General features: G+C 42.3%; 1 protein-coding gene across 1 annotated transcript in view; it reads left to right on the top strand.

The window, feature by feature from the left end:
- The first annotated feature begins 21624 nt into the window (after nt 1–21624).
- LOC146177569 (uncharacterized) overlaps nt 21625–23282 on the top strand; it is a 41951-nt gene continuing 40293 nt past the window's right edge. Inside the window, exon 1 of the mRNA XM_084581148.1 lies at nt 21625–21667. The gene's annotated coding sequence lies outside the window, so the exon portion shown is untranslated. The remainder of the gene's footprint in view (nt 21668–23282) is intronic.

The following is a 23282-nucleotide window of genomic DNA, read 5'->3' as shown; positions in this document are numbered from 1 at the left end:
AAATCTCTGAAAACGTCTGCACTTCCGCTATTATTCCTACCAGCAATTGTCACTCTTATACCTTCAGTACAGCTCGCTTTTTGTAAAACAGGACTGACGTTTACTTTTCGTGAATTTCATTGGGGGAGCTTCCCCAGTACTGTATATTATGCACTCCCGTAGTTTGGCCCGGGATTCCATTGCTGCCGCAAAGCCCGACCGTACTTCTTAATTACGTGAATTCACCGGGTCCAATTAGATAACATGAATAGAAGCGACTTTTCAGTATTAGTACCAAGTTAGTGGTAGAAGATTTAACTTTTAAATTATAAGGCAAGCTAGCCGCTATTATTTTGATGCGGGAAGAATGCAATCTGTATCTGCGTCGTTTACATCGCTTTGCTGGCAGCTATCTCCATGGTTTCGCGCCGCAGTTATACGGCGCGGAAGTTATAAGTTCGTACACGGCGTGCGTAGATTATAAGTTGCTCCTTCCACTAGATGAATGCGTGAATGGCGAATTGTGCGGTATATTGAAATGGTTGGGCATAATAATTTTGCAAACGACAAACCGCGCATTTAGATTCCAGCGCAGGCTGCCAGACATTATGGATTGTTGCACGAGCAGCTGGGAAGGAGGTACTGAGGCAAGAGCAAAAAGGAGCGAACACGTTTAGGAGCCTGACGACTTGACTTCCCTTCAGTGTTCAGAAGACGACAACTCGTAGCAGTTAAGTTTAATACAGCGACTGGCTGGAAGCAGTAATAAATTCCTTATTACCTGTTTTCTTCTTGAGGACATAAGTTTTGTGTTTCTTAGAAACTTCTCGCTTGACTTCGCAGCTTTGTATAGAGCCCCATTGATGTAGCAAAAGGACAACCTACTCAGCGGCGCACCGTTTCGGAAGTATTTGGAAAAGCTGTAAACGTGTTTTAAAACGCAGCCTGAGCGTGCTCCTGAGGGCAGCGCTTTGCTTACATACGATTGTACAATAAGGAACAAAAGTAGTATCCGACACTCAGCTGAGGGCGGAGCTCTCAAAAACTGCATTGCAAATTCATCTAGCAACATATATGGGGGATCGAAGCTATAAAGGCGGTGCCTCATTTTATCCACATGAATGTATCGTTGTGGCTGTCGCTAGGTGGTATTGCGATGCTGTTTTCCAAGTTTTTCTGACGTCTCTACATTTAACAAGAGGGGCTGAGATGTCGAATAGCGTCATTCATTATTACTAACCGTAGAAAGCCCTTGTCTATATCTCTATTTTTTTTTTTTTTCAGAATACACCATTAGGCCACGTTCAGCATATGATGACAACAGGCCAGCAGGTAACCGTTTTAAGGCGCGTTTACTAGTCTCTGCGGAGGTTCATATTCAAAGCAAAAAGCTGCTGCTGTCACAAACAATTTTTAGATTTCTGTACTCGACAAGCTCGATCGCTTTCATTTCTAGCCGACGCACACACCTTGCAAGGCACGCCGGAATCAATTGTCTCCTCAAATGCTCCATTACTATCTCGCAACATTTTAGCGAAAGTCTTAGCTAGTGAGCCTAGCGTAGCGGTGCGGTAGAAACTAATTTTATTGGCAAAACCTTTTGTGGGGTTTGAAGACTGTTACGACAGTGGCTTTAGGAAGCACCAGGGGAGTGGTTAGAGTGTGAGGAGGATAAGAAAGGTTGCAAGCAAAGAAGATGGTAAGACCAGGTAAAAGCTCGCCGGGAGGTAGTAGTAGAAGAATCTTACTACATTTCGGGGCAAAATTGCTAAGCCCCATTTTCTGCGTGCCGAGGAGTCATTGTAGTTTTAGCACTTGTTGTGTTAGCAGTCTGCATAACAGCACCTCTCTCTCCCCTTTCATGGCTGGTCGTTGTCTTAGAGAGTATTCGAAAGGTTCCTACCGTGGGAAAGAGATGAAAGAGTTGCAATAAAATCATGTTACGTTAAAGAAGGAATGTCAGACGCTAGCAGTGAAACTTTATTTCACAGTAACTAATTAGAACTGCTTCTGAAGCATTCGCCTCGTTGTGTTGGAAATGATGCAAAGCTAACGGACTCCTCTTTGACGCTTGATATGTGCAATTTCTTCTGGAAATTATTACTGCGAAAACGCTTCTAGCCAAGCCTAGTGCAATTGATTTGCCGATTTAGGTATTGCATTTGTCTCACCGAATGCTGCAAGCCTAATCTTTGCTTTCGTGATTATGTCATGACTTACTGCGTTTTGTTATGACCCCAAATAGCAACATTACTAGACAGAAGTAACGGTCAGCGCTAGATGGGCCTAATTACCTGCGTATATCTTCTGTAAAGCCAAGTTTGGATATGAGGTCTGAACGTGCCTTAAAGCACATTGCTCTAATTAGGCGCATCCAAAAAGAAATGGGCGTGTTAGGCTTTTGAAATCCTCGTAGGCCCAGCGAAGCTTAGAGGCATGTAATATTACAATACCACTCTGCCGCCAGAGAACACATTGGTGATAATATATCTTTTTCAGAGTAACTAGGTTTACTAAATTTCACTAAACATAATAGGCTTACCTAAGCGAATATGTTGCGCAAGAACTGCTTTCAAATGTTTAGGTAGCGCTTAGGTAAGCTACTGTCAATGATTAATACGTCACCGAACGACGAATATTCCACTCAGTTGTCGTTTAATAACGAGTTGAACAGCGGGACCTGTCCAGTGATTTTGACTGTTTTTTTTTTTTTTTTTGCGCGTACACTATACAACGAAACGATACAAAGGAGAATCAGCCGCGTGCATTTCCTACCGAAGAGTATGGGTGGAAAACATGTAATACGCAGCCTTGCAGACCCTTGAAATTACATATATCCTCGGCGCATGGTAAAAGCGTATTACGGTGCAATACGGTCAGGAATATATTTCTTTCTTGTCACTGTTCCCTATACCAATGACATCTTTTCATGTTTTTAGTCGTCTTTCTGAAGGTGTCTTGTGAAGCTTCAGTGGTATGGTCAATGTGTTTTTTTTTTTCGCTGCACGTACTCTAAATGATTGCGGACACCCTTCGTAAAAATAGTCCTAAATAGAACAGCACGCCAAAGCTGAGAATCGGCATACTATAGGGAAGTAGGCAGATGGCTACAGATGGGAGAGCAGCAAGCCAAATTCTAGAGCTTTTCCGCACGGGATAAACTGGGCCTGATATGCAAAATTACACTAATACGTTTTTCTATTGAAGTTTTATTTGTTACTGCAGTGCTGTTGTAACCACTAGGCGGACAAAATATATAGTAAGGGAGAAACTAACAACGACTAAATGTGTTGCTATATTTCCCTGCAGTGAAGATTACAACTCCTATGAATGAACGCCAAGCGATTGTGAATAAATCGAAGAGAGTCACTCAAATGTGCAACGATTGAATGATACGCAGTGTTGCTTTCTATTGACTTCGAAGCTATAATAAGTTTTTTGCTTGACCGCTCGACATAGTCAATCCTGCAGGCACCAATCGTCGAAAGACTGCTGAGGAAGATGAAGATGACGATGACAAGCGACAGAAGCAAGTTAAAGTGGCCCAGGTGATAGAGAACACCAGGAAAGGTGAGCCACCGTGAGGTTTTTAACTTTTGGCATGCAATTTTGCCTTACGAACTTCCAAGACTCTCGTTCTATATTGAATGCAAAACGTCACTAGGCTAGAAAGAGTTAGCTTCGCCTGTCTGATAAATGAATGAATGAAGCCTTTATTTGAATGAAGGGATGGCTCTCGGCCGATGTTTGGGTAATTAGGGAGTTAGGAGGGATGGGAGTGCAGCTTCGTCTTGACGGTTCTTCAAGCTGTTGCTGGTTGCTTGCCATGCGGCCGATCAGCGCGCTGCAAGTCGACCTCTCTCACACTACTCGAAGTAGGCCGCTCTGACTGCCTTATATAGAAACGAAGTTTTGTATTGCGGTGCTGTAATTTGACCAACACTTGACCTTCAATGAATAGGAGGACCAACTGGTCCTATGCGGTAAAGTGTACGCAGACGAATGCGAGAGATTCAATATTTTCCTTTGCTGTAAAGTCACACACAACGTCTGCGTGGGATAGTCATTGACTTTCAACAAACCACCGGACGAAGTGTGGCTCTAAATATAATTTGCCTTCCTTTCCTTAAAACATCACCCCTTGAAGTGTAATCTTTTGAATCACCTCAGTGTCGTGACCTTGAACTTTTGACCTTTAGGTGACCGTTGACCTTTTCATTTCGGAGCTGAGTTCAGAATGGAAGGGGATGAAATACGTGATTAATCGCGTAGGTGACGTCACGTCGCGCCATAGCGTGGCTCTATGGGCTTCTGAACGAGGAGCAACCGCAACTCGACTCAGAGCCAGCCACGAACGCCAGTGGCGATGATGCTGCGCTTAACACGTCTTACCGATGCCAGTTAAATTGGGCTTGAAATGCTGTAGCCTTGATGTATAGCTTTGGCTATACACCACATTTTGAATCTGCTAAACCTCTGCTGATTTTTTCCCAGCATCTTAAATGTTATTTCAATGAGGTCAAAAAGATCACTAGAGTGAAGCTGGTGAAGCCTTGTTCTTTACTGCTTTTATTTTGTAATAGCAATTATTCGTAAAGAAATGGAGTTTGTGCAGTCTGCGACTGAGTAGTCATTTATTATCCATTCTTCTCTCAATGGCTTCAAAAAATGTCTTGACGTTAGATGTAGGGTGGCTCCTTTCACAGGATACGATACTTCTTCCAATTACGTCTTGTGTAATGGGATGTACACATGAATCGACGTGCAAGTAAAGCTTTGTAGTTAAGCGAGATGGAACAGAAATAATACATGACCGGTCCCTCATATCTGTCCCAACCTTCACCCCCACCCCCCCCCCCCCCATACCCTCACCCCCACCCTTACCCGCTCCCCCACCCCTACATCCATGAAGCAACTTAGTTCTGCCGCAAGGTAAACGCTTACCGTAAGCAGAAATAAAGACGTAATAAAAAAAAAAAGATAGAAACAAGGGGAAGTACTTGGCCGCCGATTTCACTCTTACTTTCCTTCCTATTCTTTAAGGCATGAATTAGGTGTCCAGATAAAAAATTGTGACAACTACTGTGCCTTTCCATTCCTGTAAAACAATTTATTTATATATTTTCAAGGAATAAACAAGGCGCCGACGGAAAGAAAAATGGAATGGTCAACGTCTTGCTGCTACCTGAAAGACACCTGATAATCTTATTCGTCTCGTTTTTGTCCTTATATTCAGCGAATTGTAACAAGCTAAAACCACATTCCAATGAGAACGTGCGAAGACAGTGAAGGAAAGAACGAATAAAAAAGCACAAAAGAAGAATAACGCTTGTGTGGTGAAAGTAATTTCTATAGTAGGCAGCCTCCAAACCATAATCTGTGATTTTTTCGGAAAACCTTCTTCATTACTTTTATGCACACCTCATGGGAACGCCAGTCATAATTTCGCAGTGCTGGGCTTTAGTCGACGACGTTCGGGCCCATACCAATTCAGTGAATCGCTACGACAAAGTTCTTCATATTTATCTTCATCCTTAATGTTGGCCGTAACGACGTCACATCTAGCTCTGGAGGAAAAGCTTTAATACGGTGCAATTATCGTTTATTTCATTTCAAAAGAACGTTCAGAAATCACCCAATTTTATGTCAGTAATTTTAAGACACGCACGATAAAACGTCATCAAGGTTACCGGAATGGACAGATTGGGCAGCGCTCTAAGCCTCTAGGTTTCGATACATCTACCCCAAACTGAATGACATTTTGGCCACATTTGTAATGCATTACACAACTTTCATGTGAATCGTCTTGGGATCTGGAAAATGTAAACTTATCAGTTCAAACTTTTCATCCTATTAGGATGTTATATGTGACTTTTTGGTTAGTTTTGGCATTCTGTGTTGAAATTGTGGCATGGAGCGCCTCCCTCTTCAGAAAGTTTCAAAGCTTATTCATGGGAAACGTGTGCCCAGAAAAACCTACATGTTACGCAATGTTATCTGGAAATGTTAACTGGCACTAAAACTAATTCATCATCATCAGCCTGATTATACCCACTGCAGGGCGAAATCCTCTCCCATATTTCTCCACTAAACCCGGTTCTGTGCTAGCTGCATCCACTTGACCCTTGCGAACTTCTTAATCTCATCCTCCCACCTAACTTTCTGCCGCCCCCTGCTACGCTTTCCTTCCCTTGGAATCCAATTTGTTACCCTCAGCGACCATCGGTTATCCTCTCTTCGCACTACATGTCCTGCTCACGCCCATTTCTTCTTAATTTCCACTAGAATGTCGGTAATTTGAGTTATTTCTCTGACCCACTCTGCACGCTTTCTATCTCTTAATGTTACCCCTACTATTTTTCGTTCCATAGCCCTGTAAATTATTTACACACTAATTAACTAATTACACACCCGTAATCAACATAAAACCGGTAAAAGTAGCCTGGGTGACATTATTCTGTGACGTATATTTGAAGAAACTTGATTTCAGTGCAATCTCCTCTAACGGCTATATCACTCCTTTATGACATAATGTAGTCCCAATGAATATTCTCTTGGATCACTGTGCAATAAACCGAGAGCAGATGTTCAACCCCTTCCAAACATTTCCGTGTCAAGGCATGTTCAGCTTCCCGGTCACTCATTTGGTGAGATTTCAGCTATATATTCCTGTATCTAGCTTCAGGACTACTCATGGCCGTTAATTTAGGCGGTCTTTTCGCTGCAATAGTTTTGATGTTGTGTCCTCAGGTTTGAATTCAAGCATCGCAAAGTTTAGCTGCCTGTCATTGTTTTAGTTTCCACGAAAATCATCATCTTTGTTAGCGTTGTGTTATTCATTTCTTCGCTCAGTACCATCGCACGATCGCATCTCTGTGCACCGCTATGTTTAATTTTATTCTACTGAATGTTTAGGGAGAACCATAGGTGTTGCACTGATGGATCTTTTTAGGCTGCAGCAAAACGTTGACCCTTCTATTTGGCGTTCCATTACCGGGTCTTTCGTATGCAATACAAATGTACGATTTTCCGGGTTGGTTCAATGCCTTTAAGGATTCTTATGTGGCCGACGAAGTGACAGTCAATTATCCCGTGTTCTCAAGTTTATATGCTGCCGCCGTTTTGTCGTTTTGTGCAACTATAAAGATACAAGGCACTTCATTTCGCTTCGCAAGACTTGCGACAGGCATAGTCACAAAGTATCATACTGCAGCCACATCATAGACCTCTTTTCTTTTTTTATCTTGATGTATAGTATTTCATAGGTTTTATTGCTCAATTACCTATCTATTTAGTGCATTGATATGAATTGAGAAATATTCTAAAAGTCTGTCCCTTGTCCGATATGTCAATAAACATTTTTAAACGTAGACATAGTTTTGCTTCCATCCCGCCACGGTGGCGCAGGGGTTACGTCACTTGACTGCTGTGGCCTGGAATGTGAGAACGAATCCCGGACGCGGCGGCCGCTTTTTGATAGAGACGAAAAGCAAGGTGCATGTGTGCTGTGTGATCTCAGTGCACTTTAACCGACCCCAGGTGGTCACAATTTCTGAACCCTAAATGAGCGCCTCTTCTATCCTGAGTCGTTTTGTGACAAACCAGATGAACCATACCAAACTTTCGTATTACCATAGCACATTTTTTTACGATAAAGTCACCGGATCGTTTCAATAATCGTAGATGGAATGTTATGGTACGTATTTCGCAGTGGTTTCCGAAGTTCTCTGGTTCCCCAACGAAGTGCTGAATAAGATGAGGTTAGTTTATCGAAGGTAGAAGAGATGGTCGAATTTTTTACGTACAGTCAGGATCAAGATCGAGGGTCAAAATGATTCTATAATTACATGAGTTCCCATTTTAAGCCTTCCGAACTGTGAGAAGAAACGATGCTGTTTCCTAATTAACCAATCACATTCGTTGACGAAACCCGCGCACCAGAAGGCGGCACCTACACCCCCTCGCCAGTCCTCCACCACTACACTGATCGATTCATGTATCATGTCCTTGGAATGGGAATTCTTCGGAGCCGACGAAGCTGATCTATGCTCGTCCGCTGTCAGCCCCGCTGTCAGCCTTGTGTGAACTTGACCGTCCAAACGGCCTCGTCTCCGCGGACTGCCGATTTAGGGGCCTCCGCTTCCCCGGTTCTGTCGCCTCATTTATTTTGACGCAGCCGCCGATTCCCAGGGCAGAGGTCCGCGAGTAGTATCTCCTGACCGAGAGCGTGGCGGTAGTTGCGTGATCGCAAAAGGGGCGCCGGCCGCTTCCGGACCAAAGGGGGGTGCGCAGGCGGCGTCTGGGCCGCAAAGGAAGGGGCACCGTGTCGTTGCTGCGAACACGTGCGCGCGACTGAAACACTTCTTCGAACCCGGGATGCCGGCTAGTGAACAAGGGTACCAACGCGCACGCATCCCTCTGTCCTGCAGCAACCAGCCATTATTCCCATATTTCAGTCCGTTTGGCGCAAACTGTTCAATTTCTAGACAACTCCAGGTCAACAACCTTCAAACAGCTTCGAGGTCAAATTGAAACATAAGCCTCAACCACTCCCGGTAGCTATGTTCCCGCCAAAGGGCAAGGTCAAAATCAAGGTCAAAGGCCGATTAAACGTGTGAAATAGCTTAACGCGTAAACAGCTGCGTGGCAATACACATGAAAGCTGACGCGCGCCTCTGCCGGAGCTATCGCTTCCAAACCCCACCCATTTTTTTCTATTTTGCTACATCGGTTGTTTCTGGTTTAATACGGTCAAACTTTCTAAGACAGCCAACTGCCATTATAATTATTTTAGTCCTCTGGCTATATTATTAGCTATGGAAGTATGCTTCAGTTAGTTCCCTCATGAACCGAGCGCGCTTATCAATATTTTGATTTTCATTTGAGAGGGTATGTGATATTTGCAGAAGTGGAGGTAATAATCTGCATATATATCGGCAAAACCGTTTGTCAAATAATTGTAGCACGAATTACGAGGCTTACAAACGCCACCCTGATAGGCGGATAACACAGCAACAAAGCGTTTGAAACGTAAATCAATCCACTGAAAGGTTTCGTCAGTCTGCTCGCGTCACCTGAGAATCAGATCTGTACGCGGTGGCTCATCGCCAATTTTCCTTTTGGCCGCGGCCTCGCTGATAGTCTCCGCATCGGTACCCTATGCTTGCAGTCAATGCTCTTTGAATCCAGCTTCAAAGCGTGCATTGAGCGAGCGAACTACGCTGGATGTGCCGAATAGAGCCGTGCTACTCTGCGAATCATGGTGTAATGGTGACCTTTTTGAGCCTTGTAATGCACTCTACAATATTGAAAGAACTGTTTTTTGCGGCTATATTATTTACACACCAAGCTCCAGTAATGCAAATACAACACACCATCTAAAACAAAAATTACAACTTAACAACGTATTTTGTTAATCAGCTAAATATTTCTAGCCTTTTGCTGTCCGGTGTAGCCCCCAATAGCCCAAGTGCTGAGATAAATTGAGTGAATTTTATTTTCTTCTAAGAACGCCCTGTATGTTTATCGGTGTGTGAACTAGCAGTGCAGTAGTTTTAGTTTTGTTGCGGAAGCAACACTACGCCAGTCACCTCGGCTCGTCGTGTACGCTCGTATGCATTAGCGCTGATGACAGGAACTACCTAATTCGGTCACTCATTTCATAGAGTCAGTCTCGTAGGTCCCTGGTATTCACGTTACCCCTATAGGCCACTAAGGTACGTTCATACGGCTTGATTAAAGCAGGGCTTTATATGTGGGCTGGTAGCCTACGCTATCGCGTCATACTCTTGAAGGCAGAGCTTAAGTGTCCCCCATATTTAGATGCAATAAACACCTTTACCACCACCACCTGAAACGCCGGTCAAATTTGATGCGTTCAACGAAATGTTGGCTGTGTTCGATGCAACGTTCGGTCGCTCGCAGCCAAAGCTCTCCCTCCACACTCGTATGCCGTAGCCACAAGTGGCAGGCACAATGAACCCTTCAGGAGACGGCGTGCAGAAGAAACGGACGGCTAGCGCTCTGCACGTCTCCAGAAAAAAAGAAAGAAGGCTATGGCCGGTTTAATCGTTGAGCCTGAAGACGTCGAAGGTGGCCGGCGCGTAGACTTTGCACAAAGAGTGGGAGCAAGAGTCGGCCACGCGAGAGTTTTACCGCCGCTTCACGAGCAACCCCTTTGGAAGTGTGAGTTCTGTGTGCGACCGGTTGTGCAATAAAAATGATCTAACACCGATGAGTGAACTTATGCATGCGACTCTTCATTTGGACGCAAGCGCAGCCATGCAGCCGTTGCTTTCGCAATTCAACTAGGATTAAGCAGAGCTAAACTACAGCCAACATTTTTGTCTTGGTATCTTTCGTGCGTTCATTTTACAGCTACCCCATAGTTTGATTTGTTTTTATGTTATTGATACTGCTGAATTTCCTGGCGCATTCTAGGTGAGAGCTGTTTCTTTGACCAGGCATCGGTTGCTAGTGCGCTCTTTTACGTCCTGTTATCTGTATGCCCTTGTGTTTTATGGTCGCCATTTTAGCATGGAACAGAATTCTTCGGGTCCAGAATGAACGCAAATAAAATTTACGGGAAATTTACCGAATCTGCACTGGAGAAATGCGTAAGCCTGAGCGTTGCTGTTTTGTCCACGACATGTGTCAGCGGAATTCCGCGAGTGACAGATACTGCGCCTTTCATTTCCTGTTAAGCAATTATAGAACGCCAGTGAACTTAGATGCGTTCATCGGAATGCTGCCAGTATTCGACAAGAGGCACGTGATGTACCGTGTACGGTATCAACGCTCAGGTTTTCGCATTTCTCCATTACACATTCTGCAGTGCTCACGCCCCGCCGGGGTGGTGCATACTAATTTTTTTCAAACTAAAGTTGGTTGATTACCTATCTTTACACATTTTATAGTATTTCCATTCATTTCTGAACGCAAACAACGCCCTTTCCAGCTTATTCACACTCAACCATTTCAAATTTCCCTCCAATCGAACTTAAGCCTACGTTACTGGAAGTCGTCTACTACTGACCCCATTCCGACGTCGTCATACACCTATTGGCTATCTGGACGTCTGATTGATACTGTTGGTTTTAATTAATTACCTAATTATCCGACACGCATCAATTGTTCCCAGAGAGATTTCTTTTGTCCGCTATATAATGTAACCATTTTCTTATAACTCGTTTCGTTTGAACGTAATCGTGCGGACGATCCTGTGATGACATGAACCTGCCGGCATACCCACTTAATGCTTACCGATAATTAATCCTGCTCCGTGTAGTGCTTTATATCGTAAATGTCTTGCGCCGACGTCGGTGCTGGATCATGCAGCTTTATGCTACAAATTTGAAGCACTGCTTCATATTTATTTATTCAGGCCGTCCTTTATTTATTATTTATTTTATTTATTTATTTATTTATTATACCCCTAAAGGCCGTCCAAAGAAGGTTATTACATAGGGGGGGGGGGATACAGTTGTAAAAAAACACGATGCAATTAGCAGCAATTACAATAAGAAGCAACATATTATAACATCAAAAGAGGAAAGAAAAACAACACCAACATTTTCTATACATTTCCGTCACAGCGAAGTAGCTCTTCGAATTTGTTTATGTTAGTTTCTGTAACGATGTGCGATGGCAAGTTATTCCATTCAATGATAGTGCGAGGTATGAATAAATTGGCATAAGATGATAAATGACACTTAGCGCGTTTAACTTTGAAGGCATGATCAAGTCGTGGAAAAATGACATCAAATGACTGAAACAAATCACTGCGCAGTAGTGGATGGTGATAATGATTATGAAAAAGTGTTAACCGAGCGTGTTTACGACGACATGGTAAGTCTTCCAGTTCAGCACGTTGTTTTAATGCTGTGACGCTAGTGAATGGTGAGTAGTCTGAAAAAATAAAACGCACAGCACGGTTCTGCAAGGATTCGATGTTAGTCATAACATAGGCTGGATCAGGGTCCCAAATAGCCGCAGCATATTCAATTTTAGGGCGTATTAGAGTGATATAAGCAAGTTTTTTAACACGGATAGGAGCGTGTTTGAGAGTACGTTTAAGAAAACCAAGTGAACGGTTAGCAGCAGCTAGGGTTAGGTTGATATGGTGATGCCATGTTAGATGTTTGTTAGTTCAACAGCATTGTCATTGAGCATGTAAGTGGTTGAAAAGCAAGCTGTACAACGGGTGAAAGATATCTGTTTAGTTTTAGAAACGCTTAAAGTCATTAACCAGGATGAGCACCATGCTTACTGCGTTCAGGTCAGATTGTAGGAATTGGCGGTCACTGTCATTATTTAATGTTAATGTAAATTACGCCGTCATCTGCGAAAAGACGAACTCCAGATGTTACACAGGCAGGCAAATCATTAATATAGATTAGAAAACACAAAGGACCAAGCACGCTTCCTTGGGGTACACCAGATATCACATAAGTCGAAGAAGAGTTAGAATTATTCACTGCGGTACACTGAGATCTAGAAGAAAGAAAGTCCTTAATCCAGGCGAGCACATTAGGGTGGATGTTAAGCTGTGCTAGTTTCAAAAGCATTCGATCGGGTCCCTCATCACAGATGAGGGACCCGATCGAATGCTTTTGAAAAATCGAGAAAAACTGCGTCGACCTGAAAGCCTGTGTTAAGTGATGATTGTAAGTCATTAACAAAGCCAGCTAGTTGAGTGTCACATGAAAAACCCTTGCGAAAACCGTGCTGATATTAGAAAATAATGTTATGATCTTCGAGGTAGTTAATGACTTGGCTATGAATGATATGCTCTAGAAGTTTGCAAAAGTTTCTGGTTAACGAGATGGGTCGATAGTTAAGTGGGGAGGAACGATCACCTGATTTGAATATAGGTATTACCTTTGCTACACACCAGTCATTAGGAATTAGCCCGTTCTATAACGACTGCGAGAATAAACAGGACAAGATAGCGGATATGCTTCTGGATGTATGTTTTAGTATCGTATTGTTAAAGCCAAGGTTTACGGTTTACGGAGCTTCTCCCAAACGCATAATTGCATTGTATGATTTTTCTTCTGTTTCAAAGCACTGTCTCTTTTTGTAACGCGTGAATTGTTCATTTTATATCGCACAAACTGCTGCTGCTGTTCATCGTCGACTTTACGGGTGGCGAAGCCCTTCAAGCGGTCATTGCGAACTGCTTTTTTTTTCGTCACCCGCGCTTTTTGTACGACAAAAGCGGAATAAACATTCATTCATTCATTCATTCATTCATTCATTCATTCATTCATTCATTCATTCATTCATTCATTCATCCGACTACTTGTAAGTTTGATATTGTTTAATAAAGCTTAAATACCTGCTTCGTTAATAACTATGTCAGGCATGCAGATGTCATGAAATTTATTTAAGATAGGAGATGGGCTAATGTCTTCGTTGGTAAAAACTGATGAGAAGGCAACGTTAAGAACCTGAGCACAATCGGATTCATTGATTATGACGTCGTTACTGTCGGAAAGCAAAATGTCAGGATGAAAGCTAGGATTTATGATGCGCCAAAATTTACGAGGGTTGTTGGTTAACAGAGAGGACAAGTCATGATTGAAACACTGACGTCGAGTGAATTTTAATAATTATTGGTATTCTCTGTCGCATTTCTTATATTTTTCCCACGTGCCTAAACTACCATTTCTTTTTGGCCTGCCTATAAAGTCGCTTTTTTTTGTTATTCATACGCCGCAGTTTGGGATTAAACCATGGTGTATTGCTGCTACATCTAATGTACGTAAGAGGCACAAAGTTGTCGTTAAGGTTAGTAAAGGTAGTTTTGAATAAATACCAATTTTACTCAACAGTACGCAATAAATATTGATTTTTGAACTGAACAACGAAATAATCTAATTCAGTGTTAATTATTTCATACTTAGCTCTGTTGTAACATCTGATTTGCTTAACAGCAGTTTTCATTTCGTTAAAGAACCAGTAATGCGTCCTGTTATTACGTCGTGATCTGAAATGCCGTTTAAATGAATTATGTCTGAACAAATATCAGGATTATTCGTTAGTAATAAATGAAGAATGTTGGCGGTGCTCGATGTGCGACGTGTGGGATTGGTGATAAGTTGCGACAGCGAAAAATCAAGACATGGTTGAAGAAACGTATCAGCTTTGGTTTCACTCGCTGTGGCGGATTGTGTAAACCAGTTTATGCTAGGGAAGTTCATGTCTCCAAATATGAACAGCGTAGAGTTAGGGAAACGCGTACAACTTTCACACAGGATTTAATTAAATTCAGCGGAAAAGCAAACAGTCATATTAGGAGGACGGTAGATAGAACCAATGATTACATCAATTGAAAAGCACTTTAAAGAAACCCATACACATTCAAGAAAAGAACTAACCAACAGAGGTACAGCCAACAAATCGTCTTTTACCTCTAAGAGTACACCACCTCCTCTACGATTTTGTCTGTCATTTCGAAAGATACTAAAACGTGTTTCTGTGACAAAAATGGTGTTATCAGGAACTAAGTCAGTGAGCCATGTTTCAGTTAGTGCTATTACTGTTGCGGAGCATCAGTCGATCAGCGAAGATATTTCAAAAACCCTTGATACAACACTTCTGATGTTAGTGTAAAGAAAAGCAATGGTTATATTGGTATTAGATGATGATCTTTGTGAAAAATGGGAAGCTGGTGCTTTATCTGGGATAAAAGAAAAACGTCACTCTTCCGTGGATTGGCGAAAAACGCCGACTACGCGGGCAGCCTGAGTGTCCCACACATAGACGTCATAATTGACGTGCAGCTTATTAAAAGCGAGACGAATGCGGTCACCTTCCTTTTTTTACAGATTTCGCGTACTGCCAGAGAATACGGCGCTTTTGTCGGACGGCCTCAGAGTAATCACGAGAGATGCTGTAGTCTGTGTCCTTCAGCTTGGAACCGTTGCTCAGCACCGATTCTACGTCTTTATCATTATAGAAGTTAGCAATGATAGGTCGCGTCTTTTCGGTCGGAAAACGACCCAAACGATGTGCTCTCACGATCGAAGTTGGCACCACACCAAGCTTAACCGAACAAAATTCACCTATAATTTGCTCCGAAGTAGCCCACGTTTCATCGTCTGTATCTTTGATTCCGTAAAAAAGAACATTTGACCGCCTAGACCGGTTTTCTAAGTCATCAATTTTGTCTTGAATTCTAGATATTTCTAGGTTTGGGGCTAACGAGGACTGTGCAGACGGCGCCAATTCGATTTTGGACTCCAATTCAACCACACGCTTTGTTAGTGCATCCAAGTCATTCTTCAAGCTGATGTGAATGTTAAGGACCTTATTCAAAGATTCCAAGATAGTAGTATGGCTAGTTTCCATACGTTGAACCGCAAGAGCAACGTTGTCCAACTTTTCCTCTTCTGCTTTATTCATGGGCCCAGGGTTGGTTTGATGATATCTGATGTGTTCGTTTATACCTTATTAGAGCGGAGCATATTTTTGCGAATGAAAAACGCTGTAATTCAAGTGGCTAGACTGCTCCGGTTTCCCAGTTTCGAAAACCAAGGAACCTCTCTTTTTTTTTACCACGACAGAGTTAAACGCCCTGTAATTCAATAAGTCCCGCACTGAGCTTTCTCCTTTGTGAACACAATATTATGCGCATGGCTTCAGCAGGTGTTACCTGGGCGCTGAAATGGCCGTGCCGGGATTGGTAGTAAGGTTGTGCGACGTCGCCTGAACATGTGAGATGGCCAATTTGGCCGTAGACGCACATTCATGCTTCTGAAGTAAGTAACATCAGAGAGTGATGTTTATCAAACCCTCTAGAACCCTTTTATTTGGTGTCATACATGCTACCTTAGGCCACGCACACACATTTGTACGAATTAGTCAAGCCGTACTTTATAGCTACACCTACATCGGGCAGCTTTTTGCATATGACAGCACATGGCTGTATGCCAAGCAGTCTTTGTGAGATACAAGAGGCACAAATTAAGTGATTAGCGTTTACGTGGGTGGCAAAGTACATGTAAGCGAAAGAAAGTACAGTTAAAACTCGATTTAACGAAGTTGAGGGGAGCCGTGAATTATTTCGTTAAATCGAGAACTTCGTTAAATTGAATGAGGCATTTCTTGGGCACATTATTCAGTACATTCGATTACAGTAAAACCTCGTTAAAACGTACCCGCTTAAACAGTACTTTCGTTTTAAAAGTAGTAAAGTCAAGTCCCCGACTGAGCACCCATTGAACATAATGCATTTTGCATCCGCATAAACCGTACCAGCTTATCGCGGTCGTATCGGTTAGCACGTACCATTTTCACTTTTCGTCGCACTCGCGCGTGACGAATTCACGCCGGTAGCACCGACCCAAAGGACGGTTCGGCTAGCGGCGCAACAATTTTCCCTAAATACCACCGACGGGACGGCAAGCCACACAGGTAATGACAAATTGGCGCCAAAGATGGTAATCATACAACTAGCGCAATCTTTGGGGGTCCGTATGGTCATCGTCATGACCCCCCGCGCTACTTTCGAGTGGGTAGCGCCAACACTACGACCGGCGCCGCGCGCAGTTTGAAAAAAGCGACGGGATGAAGATGCTCCGCGCTGTTACCGCTGACACGCAATCAATATATTTTGGGGTGCTGTCTACAAAATAGACCAAAAATTAACACTTTTCACCTTTATTTCACTAAAAAGGTTCGTTAAATCGGGACAGATCACGGAATCGGTTTCGTTATTTCGGGTTAGTCAAAGCATTGAACCCTATGGGCGTCTGAGGGGGAATTAGGATACCTTCGTTAAATCGAGATTTTCGTTAAATCGGGTTTCGTTAAATCGAGTTTTGACTGTAATTACAAAAAGAAACAATTGAGTTGCTTCACGTAGATTAGACAAGGGTGTACAATCATAGATCGGTAGTCATAAAAGTCTGTCATTCTTGGGTATTGCAGTGATCACTGCAATGTTTTTTTCCAGCACGTACTGATGAAGAGGAAAGCGGTAAGTAACATTACTATCGAATCGATGGCAGAAGAAAATGAATGCTGCTCATAGAACTGGTGATTTACGACGCTTTCTTCCCTAAACAATACAATATTTGTGTACAATAATCTGCTCTAGCGTTTTAACACTTATTTATTTGTAGATATCCCATTTTTTCCTCCTCTAAGCTTGGAACACTGATAATTAACATCGTTTAATATTAAAGGAAAAGTGTTCTGGTTGAGCTGAGTTATAAACCGTCTATGTTATTTTAGAGCAGTACTGAGAGTAGGGGGGGGGGGGGAGTCATCTTTAACGCGCGTGAAAACAGCCCCACCTATTTTCTTGAAAACACAAGCTGAGTTATGTATTATATACAAAATAACATTAGCATAACACCTGGAAGCTTAAATGCCAACTTCAGCCAACACGAACGGCTGTCGTAATATTAAACTTTACGTTTTACGTCTCACAGTCCAGAATATGAATTATTCCTTGCCAGTTAGTAATATATACAATACAGCCGAATTGTGTCGGCGCGAAGATAGATGAAACTGTCGCTTAGTAAAAACGGGCTTGGAGCTAAAGTCAAAATACGTATTACGAATATGCCACTGCGCCTGTGGCGTTGAGAAACCAACAGCCGTGTCCAAACCATTAGGCTACAACGAACGAAGGCGTGCTTATTCTCGTATTAGAATTCCGAAACAACCATATTAGAACCAGGTCGCGAGGCAAGAAACGCAATAGGGCTCCTTAGGGGCTCCCTGGAGCTCCTAATTGTTTCGTAGCATGGTTGACCCCAAGAATTGATAAAATCAAAGGCATTGAAATGATTTTCTAGCTCACAAAGCACGCTAAAAACGACAAGTAGGCCGATCGATGTATGCGTATGGGCTTTCCGGCAAAGCATGTAAAGTGGAAGCTGCTAGACGGCAAATACTAGGCATGCATTGCTACGTTGAAAGAACCGGTACTGCATAAAAAAGGCCAATTAGCCAGTGAGTGAACTTTTGTGAGCTTTATTAGCAGTTAAAAGGTATGTCTCGCAATTCAAAGCAGAACGCTGTGTAGGCGTCTTTCAATCGGATATCCGCTTTCTATCTTGCCGTCCCATGAGGTCACTGCCCAGTGGACAACAATCTGCATCACGCTCTATGAGAGCGACTCAGGAGTGCGAAAGAAATAATGAGCACAAATATTCATTTATTCGGCGACGTTGGAGCAACATGATAATGTTTTCCCCGTTTAAGTTAATACCGCTTCCCTGAATGGTATGATCGCTTCAGGAAACTGATTTCTACATTTTCGCGCTACTCTAACCTTATGCGCTGGTCTAAAGCCTTACAGAAGGGTGACAAATGCTGTACGTTAAGGGTACACATTCCAAGCTATATCTCTCAGCGTCCCTGCAAATTTATCGAGGATAGAATACAAGGGCGCCGTCTTTTACCATGCTGCTATGAACGCATCAATCGCTATCGGACTTCTTTCTGATCCATTTGGCTCGTGATGCAAGGTAAAAGCGGCCGACTAAAACAGACATTACACAGTGAGGGTGAAGTCACGTGCAGAATGCTGGCGTACAGAATTCTGTATGCGAAGCCTTCCGCACTGATAGGCGACTTTTGTTTGGCAGTATTTACCTTGAATTGTTATCGGTTTACTGAGTCCTTACTGAGGCGTCTCTGCAGGCATGATCTCAGCCAGGGTTCGTATTCCAGGTTTGCGTCGTTATCGAAAGTGTCGCAATCTTCCTGACCGCGGGTCATCTGATCGTGGAAACGCCGGGACATGATGTTGGCACCTCATCCGGTTACATAGTGGCAACACCCGGTTCCGGCGTTTCGACTAATCAAATGACTCGAGATCACGTGAGATAGCGAAACTTGGAAAACGACGCAAACTCCGAACACGGGCCCAAGAGCGCACTCTCATGCTTCTGAGCTTAGGAAATAGCCTGATAATAAAGAGCTAAAAGAACGGTCGTGAAGAACATACTTTTAAAAAAATAAACGCTGCGTTTCTATACAATTGAATTTTACTGCGACAGCATTGAAAGACTATTTACGCAGAAACTCTTCTCTCGTCATTGTGAAATTTGTTTGCGAAAATTTTAGTCTATAGCATTGTGACTGGCAGGTAGTTGACTTGAGGGTATACGTGAGCGAGCGCTGACTTCTTGGTCGCTTATTGTTCTTAACGACAGCACATAATAACAGAAAGTTGGGAGGAGCTGTCAGCTCTAGTTCCTCATTCGAGGTTAAGAGGTGGAATAAGAATCATTTGTTCAGTGTTCTTTGCTGCCGAGTTCATGAATGCGAACAAGTGGCTGGCGATTCATACCCTTAAAGACGGGTTTAAGCGTTTCTTTAGCTTTTGTTTGTTTTTAATTCTGTCCAGTTCTAGCAAACGCGGAATACAAAAAACAATGTTGGTGACCGTAAGGTTTGTGATAAGTGTAGAGGCAATTGTGCATATATTAATTTATGAAAAATGGTCGAGAAACGAATGTTGATTTGTGATCCCATAGTATCCAGACCTATGACGGATAAATGGATGAGTTATTAAGGCGACTATAGAATGCACCGGGAAATGCATTTTTGCAAATAGGAGAATATATGTGGGAAAAGCGGTGAGAAAATATTCGACATCGTACTCTTGTGGAAGAAAGTATGCTCCAATGCATGACGGCTAATTTCAAATTTTATGCGAATAACACATGTCGATATCGACACTTTTAATGCGCACTGCAACACTTTACATTTCATTCTGCATTTACTTGTTTGGTAAACGTAACTGGATACAGGCTATTCGTAGCACAGTATTTGCAACATAGTCTATATACATTAAAACATTGCGTTCATTCTATATGGAGAGTGCTTCAAGATAAAATAACTATCTCTGGTGTATAAGCTAGCCGAAAGTGGAAAATATTATTGAACATACTCACACTAAGGCAACTCTAACGTTAAATGCATGTAGATAGAGAAATAAAATATGACAATATTAGTAATAAATTGCTCAGCAAACGAATAACAGCTGGTGGTTCAATGCTAGACATACCTATACCAAAGAGAGCGGCTCATCGCTGGTTTTCAACAACATTTGCTTAACCTTTCTTCAACTTCATGTGCAAATAAAAGTCACAGGTCTAGTAATTGAACACAATGAAGCAAGGGCACTCATCCGCATAACGGAAATGAATGATGTTACGCGTAACTATAAGTTGTGTATGCGCCAGAGGAAGATACCTTTTCTTTAGAATAACAATAATCCCCAAGGTGCTTAGTGAAATAGCCCAGCGCGATACGACATCAGGCATTACAGCTAAAATAAGGACTCGACAGACAAATGTGTTTCATTAGCATTGACAAGTAAGTTATTTGTGGCTTCAGTTCTTTTTCGCATGTCAGTCATTCAGACTGACATGCGAAAACATGCGACTGACTTGCATTTTTTTTTTCTTTTTAACTCTTTCTAATGTCAATATTATTGTCTTTTCCCACCCTGCAACAGCTCCTTTGTTGCGGTTAGCAGTATTGTAAAGAAATAAAATAAACAAAGAAATAAATGAACACATGAAAAATGGCCATTATTTTATATTCTTATGCTTACTCGTACCCTGCTTTAACATACGTTTAGCCCGAGCCTTAATGTTTTTTTTTTAAGTTGTCAGAATCACGGTGCAGCTTTTTGACGGCACGTATGTATGGGTGGCACTCAAAACAAATTGGCATCCCATATGAAGGGCACACCACAGGTATTGACTCTATATTTCGATCTTCGTGTTATTTAATATGACTGAAATAAAGAAACACAGTCTCGGTGTTTAGTAACAGCCTAATTTTGTCCGCTTGGCTCTGTGGTATTTTCATGTTACTTTATTTGAACAGTAACGGCCACGTATAGACTTTTGAACTTGTTTTGATCCTTACGCTTTCTTTCTTACCATATTGTATTCGCCGGTTTTGCCTTCTTTGACTGCACTTGCTGTACCAATAATATTATTCTTCAGTTTATACTTTCATCTATAGGAGATCCCGATACAGCTTGAGCTCTTAGGCCTCCTTCGGTCGGATTTATGTAATACCTGTTAATACGAATATTTTTTCTTCTTCTTGTGGTTAGTAGATATCCTGTTTAAAATTGTTAAGGGTGTTTTATGAATGAAAATACAGGAATAAAGGAATGAGGTAAAGGACAATTCATTAAGCCTAAAATTCGAAGCGCCAGTACCAGGGGGAAATGTCAGTTCGAGTGTTAGAAGAGTACAGTTTGAAAAAGTAGGCACAGTGGATCATTGTGAACGTTTTTAAACGGATGCCCATCACGGAGGGTAAATTTTATTTTATAGTTTTTGTTTTTGAAAAGCGTAATGTTTTAAGCTTCTGTTCGATGCCACAAAGCGCATAACAAAGCCCGTCATATTTCTAGCGTCACTTCGCGCATATTTGAACCTCTCATACACCTACGTATATTCTAAACCCTTTTAAGCGAGTTATTGAAGTGAACTATTACAATAAAGGTCTAATATAGATTACTATATAAGTGAGGCGCTTCAGCATTGCCTAGGTATGGCCTGGTATTTCAAGAGCTTGAATATGCGTTTAATTATTTTTAACGTTTTACCGCTTCATTGGATGCTCAAATAACTATTCCTTCTTCACGCAGAGGAAAAGGAAGAGGAACGCCAGCCGAAATTTGAGGGCGGCCACGCAAGTATGTCGTGACAACTCGGTATTAAAGTACTTCGGCTGCTTTGCTAACCTTATTGGAATTTCTGCGGACATAGTCTGCGCTCTTGTAGGCTTACTGAAGGGGCATTTCAGGTATGCTGATTGATACGAGAATGTTCAGAGATTGTTGCTACACGTGTCGTAACCAATCAGCGCTAAACATTGCAACATCTGTGACATTTATACGGTGTGAAACGAATATACACCATTTTGAATACAACAAGAAATCACCTTGCTCAGTAAGCTTTGCGCGGTGCTGGGCAATGTGTACGTATGTGTAGGTTATTTCTTCATAGATGTGATAATGAAACGTCCTTTAGACACGTATGTAACGTCGTGCTTTTGCATTTCTGTTACTGCTGCATCATTTGCATTCCTAAAGAGTAATATTGAGCTTAGGTGAAATAAATCTAACCTGGTATCGTTCAGACTCAGGTTTCAACATTATAAATAAATGAAATACGTGTTTAGGCTCGTCCCCTGTGGATTATAGTCTACCGAACGTAGCCAGAGTAATAAAAAGTAAACACATCGTCATGTGGTAGCTAGAGGCTTTGGAATTATGCTTATGTACTCAGACATGAACTTTTCAACTAGGTGGACAGATATATCTTAAAAACAAGACCAGCATTTGTCATGGTACCAACATGTGCACTCCGGAGCTATTGGGATAAAAATAGCGCCTCATTTCTGGCCGTGGTACTTAAAACAAATAAACATTCGAAAGGGATTTTCACATAGCACGCGAAAAACGCCGAAATTCAAAGAAACTAACGCTGGTGATTTGTATTGCTTAATTCGGAAGTGATGGCGCCTGACCAGACTCTTAAATTCGCATTCATCCCTCTAATCACCTCTAGATATCAGTCCGGCCGCTTTCAACTTTCTTAACCGAGTAAACATTCGGTAGTATTTGCAAAGCCTCTCGGTAGTGCCGAACTCAACCAGATGCCTGGAAAACAAACCCAAGAAAACTGAAAAAGCATCGAAGCATCGAACGCATTGAGTAGGCATGCGCGGTCTATGAACAGGCCCTAAACAGCAAGCTTCAAACAATGCTTGTACAGCCAAACACATTTACAACGTCCCTAGTCGTAATAAATATAGCGTATTAGCGCATTGCAAACGAATTGTGGACAACCGACAAAATATACCTGTGCATCGCGGCGTAGGCATCTCAGGTAAATCTAACGGCTGGGGCCCCATGAATGCTTTTGTGTGTTTGTGACCAGAACTACCGGCCACGATCTGATGGTCCAAATACGAAACAGGAAGACGGAACTGAGTGTAACAGAAGGAATATAAAACGAAGGCGAGCTCGGCGAGTCACATAACTGCGTGGCTTCCAAAAAAAATGGCAACCTAAGATTTTCGTTACTAGTCAACGCATGTGTCTGTCCCGTCTTGCATCGCGATGTTTTATTCCCTTCTTATTATAGGATACTTAAAAGTTCCCCTGGCTCCTAGTAGTTACGCTATCATCTATTAAATGCAATTAAAAGGAGTGCGACGGTTGTGTTGTATGGCTTATGAACGCTCTCTTGATTATAATGAAATAAAAACATCGGGTACGCCGCCTTCATGAGACGCCTGCGAGA

Source organism: Amblyomma maculatum, chromosome 10, assembly GCF_055883805.1.
Source record: "Amblyomma maculatum isolate TAMU_Amacu chromosome 10, ASM5588380v1, whole genome shotgun sequence".
Taxonomy (NCBI): Eukaryota; Metazoa; Arthropoda; class Arachnida; order Ixodida; family Ixodidae; genus Amblyomma; species Amblyomma maculatum.
Note: the sequence above shows the minus strand (reverse complement) of the source record. Positions and strands in the feature narration are given on the sequence as shown.